General features: G+C 34.8%; 1 long non-coding RNA gene across 2 annotated transcripts; it reads right to left on the bottom strand.

Moving 5' to 3' along the window:
- Positions 1 to 2,064: 2,064 nt before the first annotated feature.
- Positions 2,065 to 12,661, bottom strand: LOC131382438 (uncharacterized). 2 transcript variants are annotated; one of them, XR_009211934.1, is made up of 3 exons: positions 12,569 to 12,661; positions 2,262 to 2,319; positions 2,065 to 2,161 (listed from the first exon to the last, which is right to left on the bottom strand). It is a non-coding gene; the product is annotated as an uncharacterized LOC131382438 (long non-coding RNA). The 2 variants fall into 2 exon arrangements; XR_009211935.1 differs by lacking the exon at positions 12,569 to 12,661 and adding an exon at positions 3,075 to 3,125.
- Between the last annotated feature and the right edge of the window lie 1,343 nt (positions 12,662 to 14,004).

The following is a 14,004-nucleotide window of genomic DNA, read 5'->3' on the forward strand; positions in this document are numbered from 1 at the left end:
GGACTTATCTCCCATTTCTGCTCTCCTCAGGAAAGTAACACATTTGTGAAGAAATATTTGTTTGTCTTTCTAGATAGAAAACAAAACCTAGCTTTCCATGTGACTCACATGTTTTTAGAGGTCCTAAAGCAGTTTACATTGAATTTGCTCCAGTTCTCATTCTACTTACAAATGAATTATAAAGCACAAAATGACTTACATGGCCTGTCATACTGCTACTATGTTGACCTTTTCAAGATTCTGCATTGTGAACAGCTGAGAGGCACACCTCTTCCTTGCCAGTTACTGCAACCTGTAAAACTTAACCAATGGAGTGGCAGCAAGAATCAGGTAAGGGGAAATGGGAAGCAACATGATCCTTTTGAGCTCTTTTTAATCTGTCTTGGCTATGGAGTGGCCTTTTATGTTTCACCCAACCTTCTCGTTTCTTTTAAAACGACCATTTTTTTTCTCCCCTACCCTGTTCCTTACATTATTTTGCCCCTCTCTGTGCTCGTTTCTGTGGCAGTCATACAAAACGAGGTCCCTGTCGGGGTATGGAGTTCAGACATTGGTATCCAACTAGCTCTCTCTTTCTCTGGTTTTTGTTTTTGTTTTGCTTTGTTTTTTTGTTTGTTTTTTTTAATCAATTTTAAGATTTGGGAAGGGAAAGTAGGAATTGAGTTGAATAAGCATTTTTGATTGTTGCTATACTTATCCACTTGCTTAAAGATACTTTAAATAATATTTAAATCTGAGGAGTTGCCTTTCAATTACTATATCCTTTACCTAATGATACTTATTATTAGCAAATAGAACTGGGTCATTTTCCTCCCTCAATTACACCAAAATGTGAAGTTGCTTTCCCCAGACTGTATATATCACTATTAGAGCTTTGGCTTGCCATGGTTTTGTCCAGCAACAGATCTAGCATTTTTTTTTTTTTTTTTTTTCTCTGATCTCATAAGTTAATCCTTGTGACTCTTTTAATGCTCTTCTCTGAATTTCTTCTAATGGTTCCTTTTCCTCCCTTGCTTAAACAAATTGCTAATATTTAACAATTTCTAAATTTTGTTTTCAAAAGTGGAAATTGCACTTTTTAATATTTGTGCTGGTTTGAATTCACATCAAGTTTTGCAAAGCACAGACTAAAACACACATACGCTATTGCCAGTTGGGAGCAACCAGGACCAAAAAAGGGGGGAACTACTGTTTATTTTTCTTCCTTGAAAATCATGTGATATTGATGTGATTCCAAGCAAAGAGTACGAACAATATTCTGAATCTAGCTACTGAGTTCTGTATTCTATTCTGGATTTGTTAAGTTTCTGAGTAAAGGAGTATTTATTTTATCATCTAGAAAAATGCTTTAAATTAGGTTTCGTGCTCAAAAAGACAGAATTGGCTCAGTTCTTCACAAAGAGTTAAATTTTGAGATTATGGTAAGCATATGATGCATACTGCCATATTATGCCACTAGCTTGTTTTTTTGATTATTGGCAAAAGTGAAATTCGATTCAGTAATGCATACAGTGTGATGCCTTCGGCTTACACAAACTTAGTAAAGTCTAAAAATCTATCAGAAGGAGCTGTTGGCAAGGCCGTGCTCATCTAAGTGTGCATATTTACTTTTCTGCTTCTTATATAATGGATCCTTTAAATAAAAGTCACTATGTAGTTCATCTTATTAAGGACATCAAATAAGTCATTGTCTGAACGGGAAATCAAATTCAAGATTTGTTTCTTTAAAGTGATTTTGTTCTGTCTTACAAATACATGTTATTTCAAAAGGAGATATTAATAAATCCTTGAAAGCCAACATTTTCTATTCTGTGATCATTCCATAGACACTGAGAAAAAAAAGAGAAAATATTTATAAAGCATTTAGTGATGAGTAATTCACAAGGAAATAATTATAAATACAAGTCAAACAAATTGGCAATTGTTTGCATTTCAAATTAGAAATCACATGGAAAGAAGCATTGCTCTGATTTGCTTTATGAGCATTTTAGGGAAAGCGCTTCCTACCTACTTTGGGGAGACTCACATGGAGGTCGAGCTGATAGAGCATTAGTGTGAGAGTCTGGATTTCATAAAGTCTCTCCTGGCTCTATCAGACCTCGCTGTGTGGCCTGGTGGAATTTACTCTGGATTTTCTGTTTCAGTTTCCTCATCAGTGCAGCTGGGAGTAAAAAGAAATAAAAAAATGTTAAAGATATTAATGGTCAAGCTCACTAAACATTTATTAGGACCAAGCCATGTTTTTCTCTAAATGTACTCACGTCTGCCCACCTTCTCAATTCCATATAGTTTTGAGACAATCATGAGGACCTTGCATGTCTAAGAGAAGAGAAAATTCAGTTGAAGAGATGACAGGACTGACCCAGGGCCACTGTATTAGAACAACTGGATCATGCCTCATTTATAGCAGTGCTCAACAACTATTACTTAATGTGATCCTATGATGTTCAACCCAGATTCACCACAGACGGACTTTCCTTGCTTATTAACTCCTTAATTGACACTGTCAGCAACATCTGCTTGTTTTTTCCTATATGTAGCATCAGATAGCAAAAAGGTAGAGCTTTTAGGTCTTTTCTAAATAGGCATGCTTAAAAACCACAAAATATTCAGACTTAATGCTTAATTGCATTCTCAGCTAATGGAATGAAGAACAGTAAGTGGCTAGGGAAGGAGACAGGTTAGACTATGTGGAGAGAGTCATGCCAGCCCCAAATGTGGTATTTGCCCACACACAGGCAAACCAATATTAAAATATGTTACATGAAAATGCATGCATAACTAATGTAATTTGTGATCACTCTTTTTTCTTTTTTCTAGGTAGTCTTGCTCTGTCACCCAGGCTGGAGTACAGTGGTGTGATCATCGCTCACTGCAGCCTCAGCCTCCAGGCTAAAGTGATTCTCCCACCTCACCCCATCGAGTAGATTAGAACCACAGGGCCACACTAACATGCCCGGATAATTTCTTTTTTTCTTTTTCTTTCTTTCTATTTTTTTTTTAGGAGGTGGGGTCATCCTATGTTGCCCGGGCTGGTCTCAAACTCCTGGGTTCAAGAAGTCCTCTTGGCTCACCTCAGCCTCCCAAATGGCTGGGATTACAGGCGTGTGCTACCGCACCCAGACTGTGCTCTTTCTTTCCTTAGATTGACGCATGCGTGTTTCAGTTAATCTATGCACAGACAGTAAGAAAAAACAGTGACTTTTATGTAGGGGGGTTATATTATCAGATTTGCTCAGGGATGCCAAACTTACATTTTTTGTCCCCATTCCTGTTAGCCGTGTCCTAGTTTTTTTTTTTTTTTATTATTCTTTCTTTTCTTTTTTCTTTTTTTTTTTGAGACAGAGTCAGTTCATAGATGACTGTGCCAAAGACAAAAAATTAACAAATATAACTAAAGAAGATAGGTTTGCATATCATTATAAAAGCAATGATTTCCATTTAGTTCAAATTAATATTTTTCATTAATTTTGCTCAGGTTTCAGACCAAATTTTCTTATGTACATACAAAAGTGGAAATGGTATCTGCTGATGTATTGGCTCTATTAACAGAAGAACTTTGTAAATGGTGAAATGATGGTAGTTTTGTATTCTTCTGATTAGATCCTTCAGAGAAACAAAAAACAAACAAAAAAAGACTTAGTTTAGGCATTGCGTCCTCTAGAAAGCCATCTTTGACTGCCTTTGGGAGAAGCATTTTTAGAATGCCTTAAATATAGTACATGGGTAATAAATTCAACAAGCACTACAGTAAGAAAATATTATATATATATATATATATGAAGAAAGATCCTTCAAAAGGACAAGCTAATTCCCATAATCAGTATTTTCATCCAATTTATAAAATCAAAGTAAAGTTTAGAGTAGTTTACTTTGCTAAAATGAATCAAAATTAAAAATTAAAATTAAAAGTTAAAATTAAAAATAAAATTGTTCTGTAATTACAAATAAATATTAACATTGGTAAAGGAAATTATCATTTAAAAAATACTCTTACTAAATTAAGAAACATTTGGAGCAGAAATACACTTGAATTGGCTACGGTGCATACATAATTTATAATTTTGTTTCCAAACTATGAAAATCTCCAATTGAAATAGAAGTATCTGTAGTCAGAATTTATAATTTTTTAAAACTTCTACACCTCAGGACTAACTAAAATACAGAATTTTTTGGATGAAGCAGATGATTAATGATAATTTTATATAAAAAATAGCAATATATATTTTTTCATTGTCCATCAACAAATCGATTTTAGAAATGTTTGAGCCTTTGAAAAGCTGCTTTATAAGTAAACCTAAATATTCTAAAATAGTATTAAAACTTTTATAATTTTATATTACTCTTAGTAATCATTTGGAAGGCCTCCCTAAAGTATTCTTTTAAATGAGGCCCCAGAAATTGTCATTTTGAATTACGAGTTTTGTAATATAGGATAATGAAAAACAAGCCTTGCAAACAAAAAAGAATTAAAATTTATACTTGTAATGAGAAAGGGAAAACTGAGAAATTTAAACAATGAATGCTCAAATAGTGTTCAATATTTACCTTTTAAATTCTAAAATTGTCCTGTAAAATATCTCGACAATTTAATCACGACAACTTTATTTTCCTGAAAAGTGGCATTTTATAAAAATATTTATGCATTGGCAAAAGTGAATGCAAATGTAGTAAAAAGTCAGTACCTGTAAAAATATTCAGGTGGAATCATATTCATGTTTTTACTATTTTTTGCTTGTTTAATTTTGTATTTTTAAAGTGGCTACTAAAAAATTTAAAATTAGATATGTGGCATTACAGTGTTATAAACTGATGCTGGCATAGAACCAGTTTAGTGGTTATGTGTTACTTGATTTTTAAAATTGATACTACTTTAATACTACATCCTGCCTGCCAAGTCCTCAATTCACTACTCACTCTTTGTCCTGCTTTTATGTGCATATTTTTATACTTAAGAAAATTAGAAGTCAGAATATCCACTCTTTAGTAGAATTTGCTACTAAATTCTATTTACCACGTACTTCAGTACCTGTTAACTGATAATTTCCTCATTTAAAATATTATGGTCCATAAAGAAGAGTCAATCAAAGGTATTAGTATGTTCAAGTTAACTAACCATGAAAAGAAACGTGGAAGAACTTTGCAGGTAATTTTATGAAAAATTTAAAAAAATGAAAGCCTTTATGATGATGTTAGCACAACTTTGTAAATCTATTTAAAAACATTAATTTGTATACTAAAATGTGTAAATTTTAGGGCACATAAATTATACCCTAATAAAGTTGTTTCAAAAAAATTAAAAATAGGCCGGGCGCGGTGGCTCACGCTTGTAATCCCAGCACTTTGGGAGGCCGAGGCGGGCGAATCACAAGGTCAGGAGATCGAGACCACGGTGAAACCCCGTCTCTACTAAAAATACAAAAAAATTAGCCGGGCGTGGTGGCGGGCGCCTGTAGTCCCAGCTACTCGGAGAGGCTGAGGCAGGAGAATGGCGTGAACCCGGGAGGCGGAGCTTGCAGTGAGCCGAGATCGCGCCACTGCACTCCAGCCTGGGCGACAGAGCGAGACTCTGTCTCAAAAAAAAAAAAAAAAAAAAAAAAAATTGAAAATAAAAACACTGAGAAACAGAATTTTTTGTTTTAGGGACCAAAACCAGTAACACAATATTAGACACAGACACAAACAAACAAACAAAAAAATAATTAGCCAGGCACGGTGGCTCACACCTTTAATCCTAGCACTTTGGGAGGCTGAGACAGGGAGATCACTTGAAGCCAGGAGTTGGAGACTAGTCTGGGCAACACAGTGAGACCTTGTCTCTACAAAAATAATAAAACAACTTAGCCAGGCATGGTGGTGCATGCTTATAGTCCAGGCTGCTTAGAGGCTGAAGAGCGAGGATTGCTTGAGCCCAAGAGTTTGAGGCTGCAATGAGCCATGATTGTGTGATTGCACTCCAGCCTGAGTGACAGAGAGAGACTAAAATAAAAGTTTAAAAAAGAAAATGGACTAAGGTTCATGAAAATATACCAGAAATAATTGTTCTATTTTTATTTCTTCATAAAATTCAACAAATAAAATATTGTGTTTTAATGGTTATGGATATCTATTTAAAAAGTTTTCCTTTTGAAAATATTTTTTGACAAGCTAATATTAGTTATACATAGGCCTTTTGTGATCAATAAATAAACATTTCAAAATATCATATAAACTTTAATGCTTTTATCACCCCCTTTTTCTATTAAAAGTGTTCTGCTTTGGATGATACATTACAGACAGTCCCAGATGTATGACGATTTGATGCATAATTTTTCGACTTTATGATTTCTATGACTTTACACATTCATTTCTACTGAACATGTATCACTTTTGTGATACACATACTTTAAGTACCATATAATCATTCAATTTTTCACCTTCAGCTAAGTATTTTTAAAATTACATGAGATATTCAACACTTTATTATAAAATAGGCTTTGCGTTAGATAATTTTGTTTAACTGCAAACTAATGTAAGTGTTCTGAGCAGGTTTAAGGTAGACTAGGTTAAGCTGTGATACATTAGGTGGTACATTAGGTGTTATTAAGTGCATTTTGACCTACCATATTTTCAACTCACAATGGGTCTATTGGTGCATAACCCCTTCGTAAGTCAAAGAGCATCTGTACATGCTCACACTATTTGAGTGACACCTGCTGAGCCCTGTTCTCAGATTTTAACAAATGGTAACTCTTTCATCCCTCATTTCAGCTTTATGAGGCAGGTTATATTGGGAAAATTGGGGCCTGCAGAAGTGAAGCAATTTTCCCAAGTTGCACAGATAGCAAATGATGACCCCAGGATCTACATCCAGGCAGTTTGGCTCCAAAGCTGTGTCAGTAACCACCAAGCCATTGTCCTCTTGAGTTCTTTGCTTTAGGGGATATGTCTGTGGCGTATATTTCTATGCTGGGTATTGTTGTTCTCAGATCACCAGACCCTCTTCTTTCTTCTGGTGGGTAGGTTTAAACCCAGGGATTTGTTTTCAAATCATTTCTGCATTACTGTTTTGGTTTATTATGTTGCAGAAAGCTTCATAATCACAGCCACATTATTCTCCTGTCTCCTACCCCACCTTCATGTAAACATCGGAAGAAAGCTAAAACCTGGTGAAATAAAGTGAATGTATCTATGAATAGCAACCTGAACTGTTACAGTTGCTACTGAGAACTGTGTTATACACATGTAATAATACAGTATGTGCAGCGCTGACTGACATAAACACTTCTACTTTAAAATGACATCTCTTTTCCTAACTTCATTATCCAAAATCTATCATAACGATGTGACACCTCATAAAGGTAAGATGATACCTAAACAAGAAGCACTTTTAAATGTGAATGCAGTTGTTCTTGGATAGGAAAATATTCCTTTGCCTTCCCGTACTAAAAAGATGGGAAAACAGAGTAGGATCTATACCTATTATTCCTGATCAAGGGCTAGAGTGTATTCAGGGATGTTTTTTTCAGAATTCTGTCTTTATCCCTCTTAATTCCACCAGCATAAATCCTCCCTGTTACCCTCCTGCCAAGCATAGTTCCATAGGTAATCATGGCCAGCTCTATGCTTCATCCTTTTCCAAAAAGGCCTATGGCTCTATTTTATACTGTATTGGTGGTGTTCCGATAGTATTGTTTATTACTTTCCTTCTCTTCCTCTTTTTCCTATTCAAATTCTACTCCTCTCCAAAGATCTGGTTGCAAACCTACCTCTTCAACAGAACTGCAGTTGCTCCTTGACTTACAATAGGGCTATGTCCCAATAAACCCATAATAAATTGAAAATAGCGTAAGTTTAAAATGCATTTAATACAGCCAGTCTACCTAACATCATAGCCTACCTATTTTAAATGTGCTCAGAACATGAGCATTAGCCTACAGTTGGTCGAAATAATATAACACAAAGCCTATTTTATAATAAAGTATTGAATATCTTATGAAATATATTGAATACTGTACTGAATTATGATTTCTACTAGATGTATATGGCTTTTGCACCATCATAAAGTTGAAAAATGGTATGTCAAATCATCATAAGTTAGGGATCATCTGCATTTCAATGCACATGATTTAATGTTAGGGATCACCTGTATTTCAATGCACATGATTCAATGTTAAGTTCTAATAAAATGTATTGCCTATATCATATCACGTAAACTGATTTTACACGTGTATATTGTATATATAGAGATGTACATATACATATATGTATATATACACATATACGCATACATACATATATACACATATATGTATACATACATATATATATTATATATCATATATTTATATATATATATATATATGTGTATATATATATATATAGTTTCTTGTTTTTCTTCTTTTTCCCTAGTAAACTGTAAACCTTTTGTGGAGAGGGATTGTGTCATGATTTGTCTTCCTCTCCAGCTATGCTCCTCATACAGTTGATAGGTAGTTGTATACACTTAAAGGGTTTCTTTTTCGTTTGATGGGTTTTAAGGCATTTATTTATAAGAAAAAGGGCTGAGCACCAATGGAACAGAACAGAGAAACCAGAAATAAATCCATAGAACTACAACAAACTCATTTTCAACAAATACGCCAAGAAATACATTGGGGAAGGACAGCCTCTTCAATAAATGATACTGGGAAAAGTGGATATCCATATGCAGAAGAATGAAACTAAGACCCCTATCTTTCCCATCTACATAAATCAAATCAAAATGGATTGAAAGACTTAATCTGAAATAATAAACTAGGAAACTATGAAAAGAAAACATTGGAGAAACTCTCTAGGACATTGGATTGGGAAAAAATTTCTTAAGTAATACTTCACAAGCACAGGCAACCAAAGCAAAAATAGACAAATGGGATCACATCAAGTTAAAAATCTTATGCACAGCAATGGAAACAATCAACAAAAAGAGACAATTCATAGAATGGGAGAAAATGTTTGCAAACTATCTATCTGACCTGGGATTAATAATCAGGATATATATGGAGCTCAAACAACTCAATAGGAAAAAATTATAATAATCCTATTTAAATATGGGCAATAGATCTGAACAGAGATTTTTCAGAAGAAGACATACAAATGGCAAAAAGATATATGAAAAGGTGCTCAACCTCATTGATCATCAGAGAAACGCAAATCAAAATAAGAAGATACCATCTCACTCAAGGTAAAATGGCTTTTATCCAAAAGACAGACAATAATGAATACTGGCAAGGATGTGGAGAAATGGAACTCTCGTACACTGTTGGTAGGAATCCAAATTACAACAGCCACCATATAGAACAGTACAGAAGGTCCTCAAAAAACTAAAAATAAAACTACCACATGATCCAGCAATCCCACTGCTAGATATATACCCCAAAAGAAAGGAAATTAGCGCATCAAAGAGATACCTGCACTCCCATGTTTATTGCAGCACTACTCACAATAGCCAAGATTTAGAAACAACCTAAGTGTCCATCAACAGGCAAATGGATAAAGAAAATACAGGCCAGGCGCGGTGGCTCACTCCTGTAATACCAGCACTTTGGGAGGCCGAGGCGGGTGGATCACAAGGTCAGGAGATTGAGACCATCCTGGCTAACGCAATGAAACCCTGTCTCTACTAAAAAAAAAAAAAAAAAAAAAAAAAAAAAAAAAATTAGCCGGGCGTAGTGGCGTGTGCCTGTAGTCCCACCTACTCGGGAGGCTGAGGCAGGAGAATGGCGTGAACCCGGGAGGCAGAGCTTGCAGTGAGCCAAGATTGTGCCACTGCACTCCAGCCTGGGCGACACAGTGAAACTCCTTCTCAAAAAAAAAAAAAAAAAAAAAAATACAGTACATATACACGATAGAGTACTATTCAGTCAAAAAAAAAAAAAAAAAAAAGAATGAGATTCTGTTATTTGTAACAAGATGGATAAAAGTAGAAGACATGATAAGTGAAATAAGCCAGGCACAGAAAACAAACTTCACATGTTCTTAACTTGTAGGAGCTAGAAATTAAAAAAATTGAACTCATGGACATAGAGAGTAGAATTATGGTTAGCAGAGGCTGGGAAAGATAGTGGGAGATGGTGGGTGAGAAGGAAGATGGGTACAGTCAATGGGTACAAAAAAAACCAGAATAAATAAGATCAAATATTTGATAGCAAAACAGGGAGACTACAATCAACAATAACTTATTGCACATATAAAAATAACTAAAAGAGTATAACTGGAATATTTGTAACACAGAAAATGATAAATGCTTGAGGTGATAAATACCCCATTTATCCTGATGTAATTGTTATGCATTGCATGCCTGTATGAAAATATCTCATATATCCCAGAAATATATACATATACTATATACCCATAAAAATTACAATTTTTTTTTTTTTTTTGAGACTGAGTCTCACTCTGTCACCCAGGCTGTAGTGCAGTGGCGCGATCTCGGCTCACTGCAAGCTCTGTCTCCCAGGTTCACGCCATTCTCCTGCCTCAGCCTCTGAGTAGCTGAGACTACAAGTGCCCACCACCACACTCAGCTAATTTTTTGTAAAAAATAAAAAAAAAAATTAAAGATAAAATGGGTTCGGCATTGATACTCTTTATCCCTAATTATTTGCAATGTAGAATATAGAATATGTTCTTCCCATATTCCAAGTTGCACTTTAAGTCCTATTAAAAGCACTATTCCATGAGTCCTAAATTCCACCAGGCCTAACTTCTATCCATATGTGCTGCAATTACACTGGTACTTAGCCATTAACACTCCTGTTCTTTGAGGATATAACAGTCATTGTCCAATATGTTGATTTAAAAGGCAACAACCTGGATCAGATTTCACTACGGCACATCAGAATACCAGACACATGGTGACATCATACAAAATTCAACCCCACTCATTAGCCAATCAGCACTTCAATTTCCTTTAACTTGAGATCATATTTGTGGCAGTTTTGAAGGGTTCAATGAATGCGTGTGACCATTAGCAAAGAGGAAAGCACATGAAACAGAAACAAAAAAATTAGCAAACGTATGAGTAGTACAAGGTTGCAGAATCATGGCCTTCATCTTCTTCTTCCGTTTGTTTTCCTTTTTTTTCTCCCTTCTTCTTCCTCCTTTCTAAAAATCAAGCTTAGGAAAAACTTTTAGCAATATATAACATCGTCTTTCTACTCTCTATTAACAAATACCTTTGAAAAACAATATATATATTCTGCTCAAAGACTGGGTTTAAATAAAAATGGTAGCAATATGTTTGTGCATTACTTTGAATGAAATCTGGATGTATCAGTTTAAAATATAACAAAAATCATTATCACTCAATATTTTATTTTATTATAAAATAATAAAATGTAATGATCAAATATCAGCATCAGATGTTTACAGAAAGGGAAATAGCATTCTTTTTTTCTCAGTCAACCATCTCATTTCCAGGTAGTGAAACTTGCCCACCCTGGAGATACAGATATGATCTTTTGAATGTTTCTATTCACATTTTACATTAAAAAAAAATGGAAAGATCTGCAGTTTTATTTAAAAACCAAAAAGATACAATTAAAATACATTATATATTATTTTATTCCAACATTTTAAAAATTTATCTCATTATTTATTAAATAAGTACATATATACATATATTAAATAATTGTGTGTATTATATATATATATATATACACATACATATATCTTCACTATGTTCATCATTTTACATAAGTGAAACCATGACCCAATAAATGATATGTTACGTTACTGAAGTGAAGCAAATATTTGAATTAACTTGCTTGGTTTAGGTTTCTGCTCTTTTGCTTTCATTAGTGTTTCATTTTATGTTATAATCATTGCACCAGAGGAATTTTTTTAAGAGGTTAAAGATGGAAGGAGAGAAGTATCTTCCTTTTGCAATAAGTTTATACAGTGATTCTATCACCTCTACAGTAATTCATCAAATATGTTCATATTCAGGTAAAAGGAAATTATTTGAATATAAAAATCATGGTATGGAGGTTTAATTTCTTGCATTCATTAATCGTGCATTATTTTTAAGGCAAGTAATAGTGTTTTGTCAATTATTTGGGGAGAAACATGCATTTGTAATATATTTATAAATGTCTTCATGATAATATTTGCAGCATAATAATTCTTTGCTTTCTATTTCTAAAACAAACATCACTTGAGTTCCTTCTGGATTAAATATCATAAATACCTCACAGCCTTCTCTGAACAGTGTATGAACTCTCCAAAAGAGGTGGAGTTTTATTTGGTGTACACAGAATGAGTAGGAGGTGAAAGAACTTACTTTGCGTTATTCCATGTGGCACAAATGATTCACTCAGTTGAGCAATCTTCAGAGCCATGAGTGGAAAGGTAACTTGGCTTTGGATTATAGAAGAAATCCATTGCCAAACTAAGTTCTTGTTACTTCATTGGTAATTAAATTAATTTCCACTTTTTAGTGGACGTGTAAATGTACTAACTGTAATGCTGAACAGATTCAGCACACAAGTATAGAATGGGAAAGGGAGATCAGAAAAAAGGGAGTATGAGAGTCTTTGTGGTAACATACCCTTGAGAAACCCCAAGTGAGGGACACTTTAACTGACTTCTACCGTGATCGGTCCAGAAACACAGCTCATCAGCAGAAGGCTTGTCATCAAGACATATACTTAGCAAAAGGCAGGAGGAGAACCTGAGCTTTACCTGAAATCAAGGAAAGGAAATGGTAATCAATACTCACAGTGATGGACACATTCCAACACTCATTGCTCTGGTATGACCCCTCATCTTCACTGGTTCCTTCACTGACACAGCACAAAGCCTGAGTATTCAGCTACCCAAAGTTGAGGTCATCTAGATTGAGTGTTCCCCAACACCAGTTCTTACACCACTTTAGCCTAACTTCAAAACAGTTGTTTCAGGGGCAGGAAGGTTAGGTACATTAAACAAGATTTAATGTGCCCTACTATGAATATTTATTAGGATATACTTATGACCAAAAGAGATATAAAATATGTCCTTATGAATGTACATTTCTTTAATATTTAAAGAAACCATAAAAAATAGAGAGCCCAGGCTGGGTGCAGTGGCTCACACCTGTAATCACAGCACTTCGGCAGGAGGATTGCTTGAGCCCAGGGGTTTCAGACCAGCCTAGGCAACATGGCAAAACCCCGTGTTTACAACAATTTAAAAAAAGAAGAAGAAAAATTAGACAGGCATGGTGGCACATGCCTGTAATCCCAGCTACTCAGGAGGCTGAGATGGGAGGATGGCTTGAGCACAGGAAGGGGAGGCTGCAGTGAGATGAGGTCACGCCACTGCACTCCAGCCTGGGCAAGAGCAAGACAGTGTCTCAAAAAAAAAAAAGAAGAAGAAGGAGAGCCTGCGATTAGGGCTTAGGTTCAGTTTTTTGGTTTCTACCTAATGACTAGCCTTCAAGTGATTAGGGCTTAGGTTCAGTTTTTCGGTTTCTACCTAATGACTAGCCTTCAACATTGAGGAAGGTCATTTGCAGACTCCGAATTGTGTTCCTGAACAGCAGTGGGTTTGGAGGGACAGTTTATTTTGATGTAATCAGAATTGCAACAAATCAACTGAGAAAATTTTAATACCACAAGTAGTGTTTAATCATAATTTAAAAGACTGTACTTGAAACATACTTTACTCCAGATACATGTTCAAGTTCTTAATTACAAAGAGAGGAAGTAGATACTGATGGTGTAAGCCCTATTGTATGTCACCTGACTCAATGGCTATATGAAAGAAAACAATGTTTATAATCTTCTCAGCATAGCTCAAAGAATTCTATCCTCAGTATTAAATAATTAGGATTCCAACTGGATGACCAGCTGATTTTTGAACTATAAAATAAATTGCCTATTCAGATAATTTAGAAAAATCTTTTGTAATATTCAGGATAATTTTAATCCGTCTCCACACCATTCCCTACTCAATGATGCTTTTAATACCTTCTAACGCAGTCCTTTCAAGAAATTTCTGTTT

Source organism: Hylobates moloch, unplaced genomic scaffold (assembly GCF_009828535.3).
Source record: "Hylobates moloch isolate HMO894 unplaced genomic scaffold, HMol_V3 SCAFFOLD_24, whole genome shotgun sequence".
NCBI lineage: Eukaryota > Metazoa > Chordata > Mammalia > Primates > Hylobatidae > Hylobates > Hylobates moloch.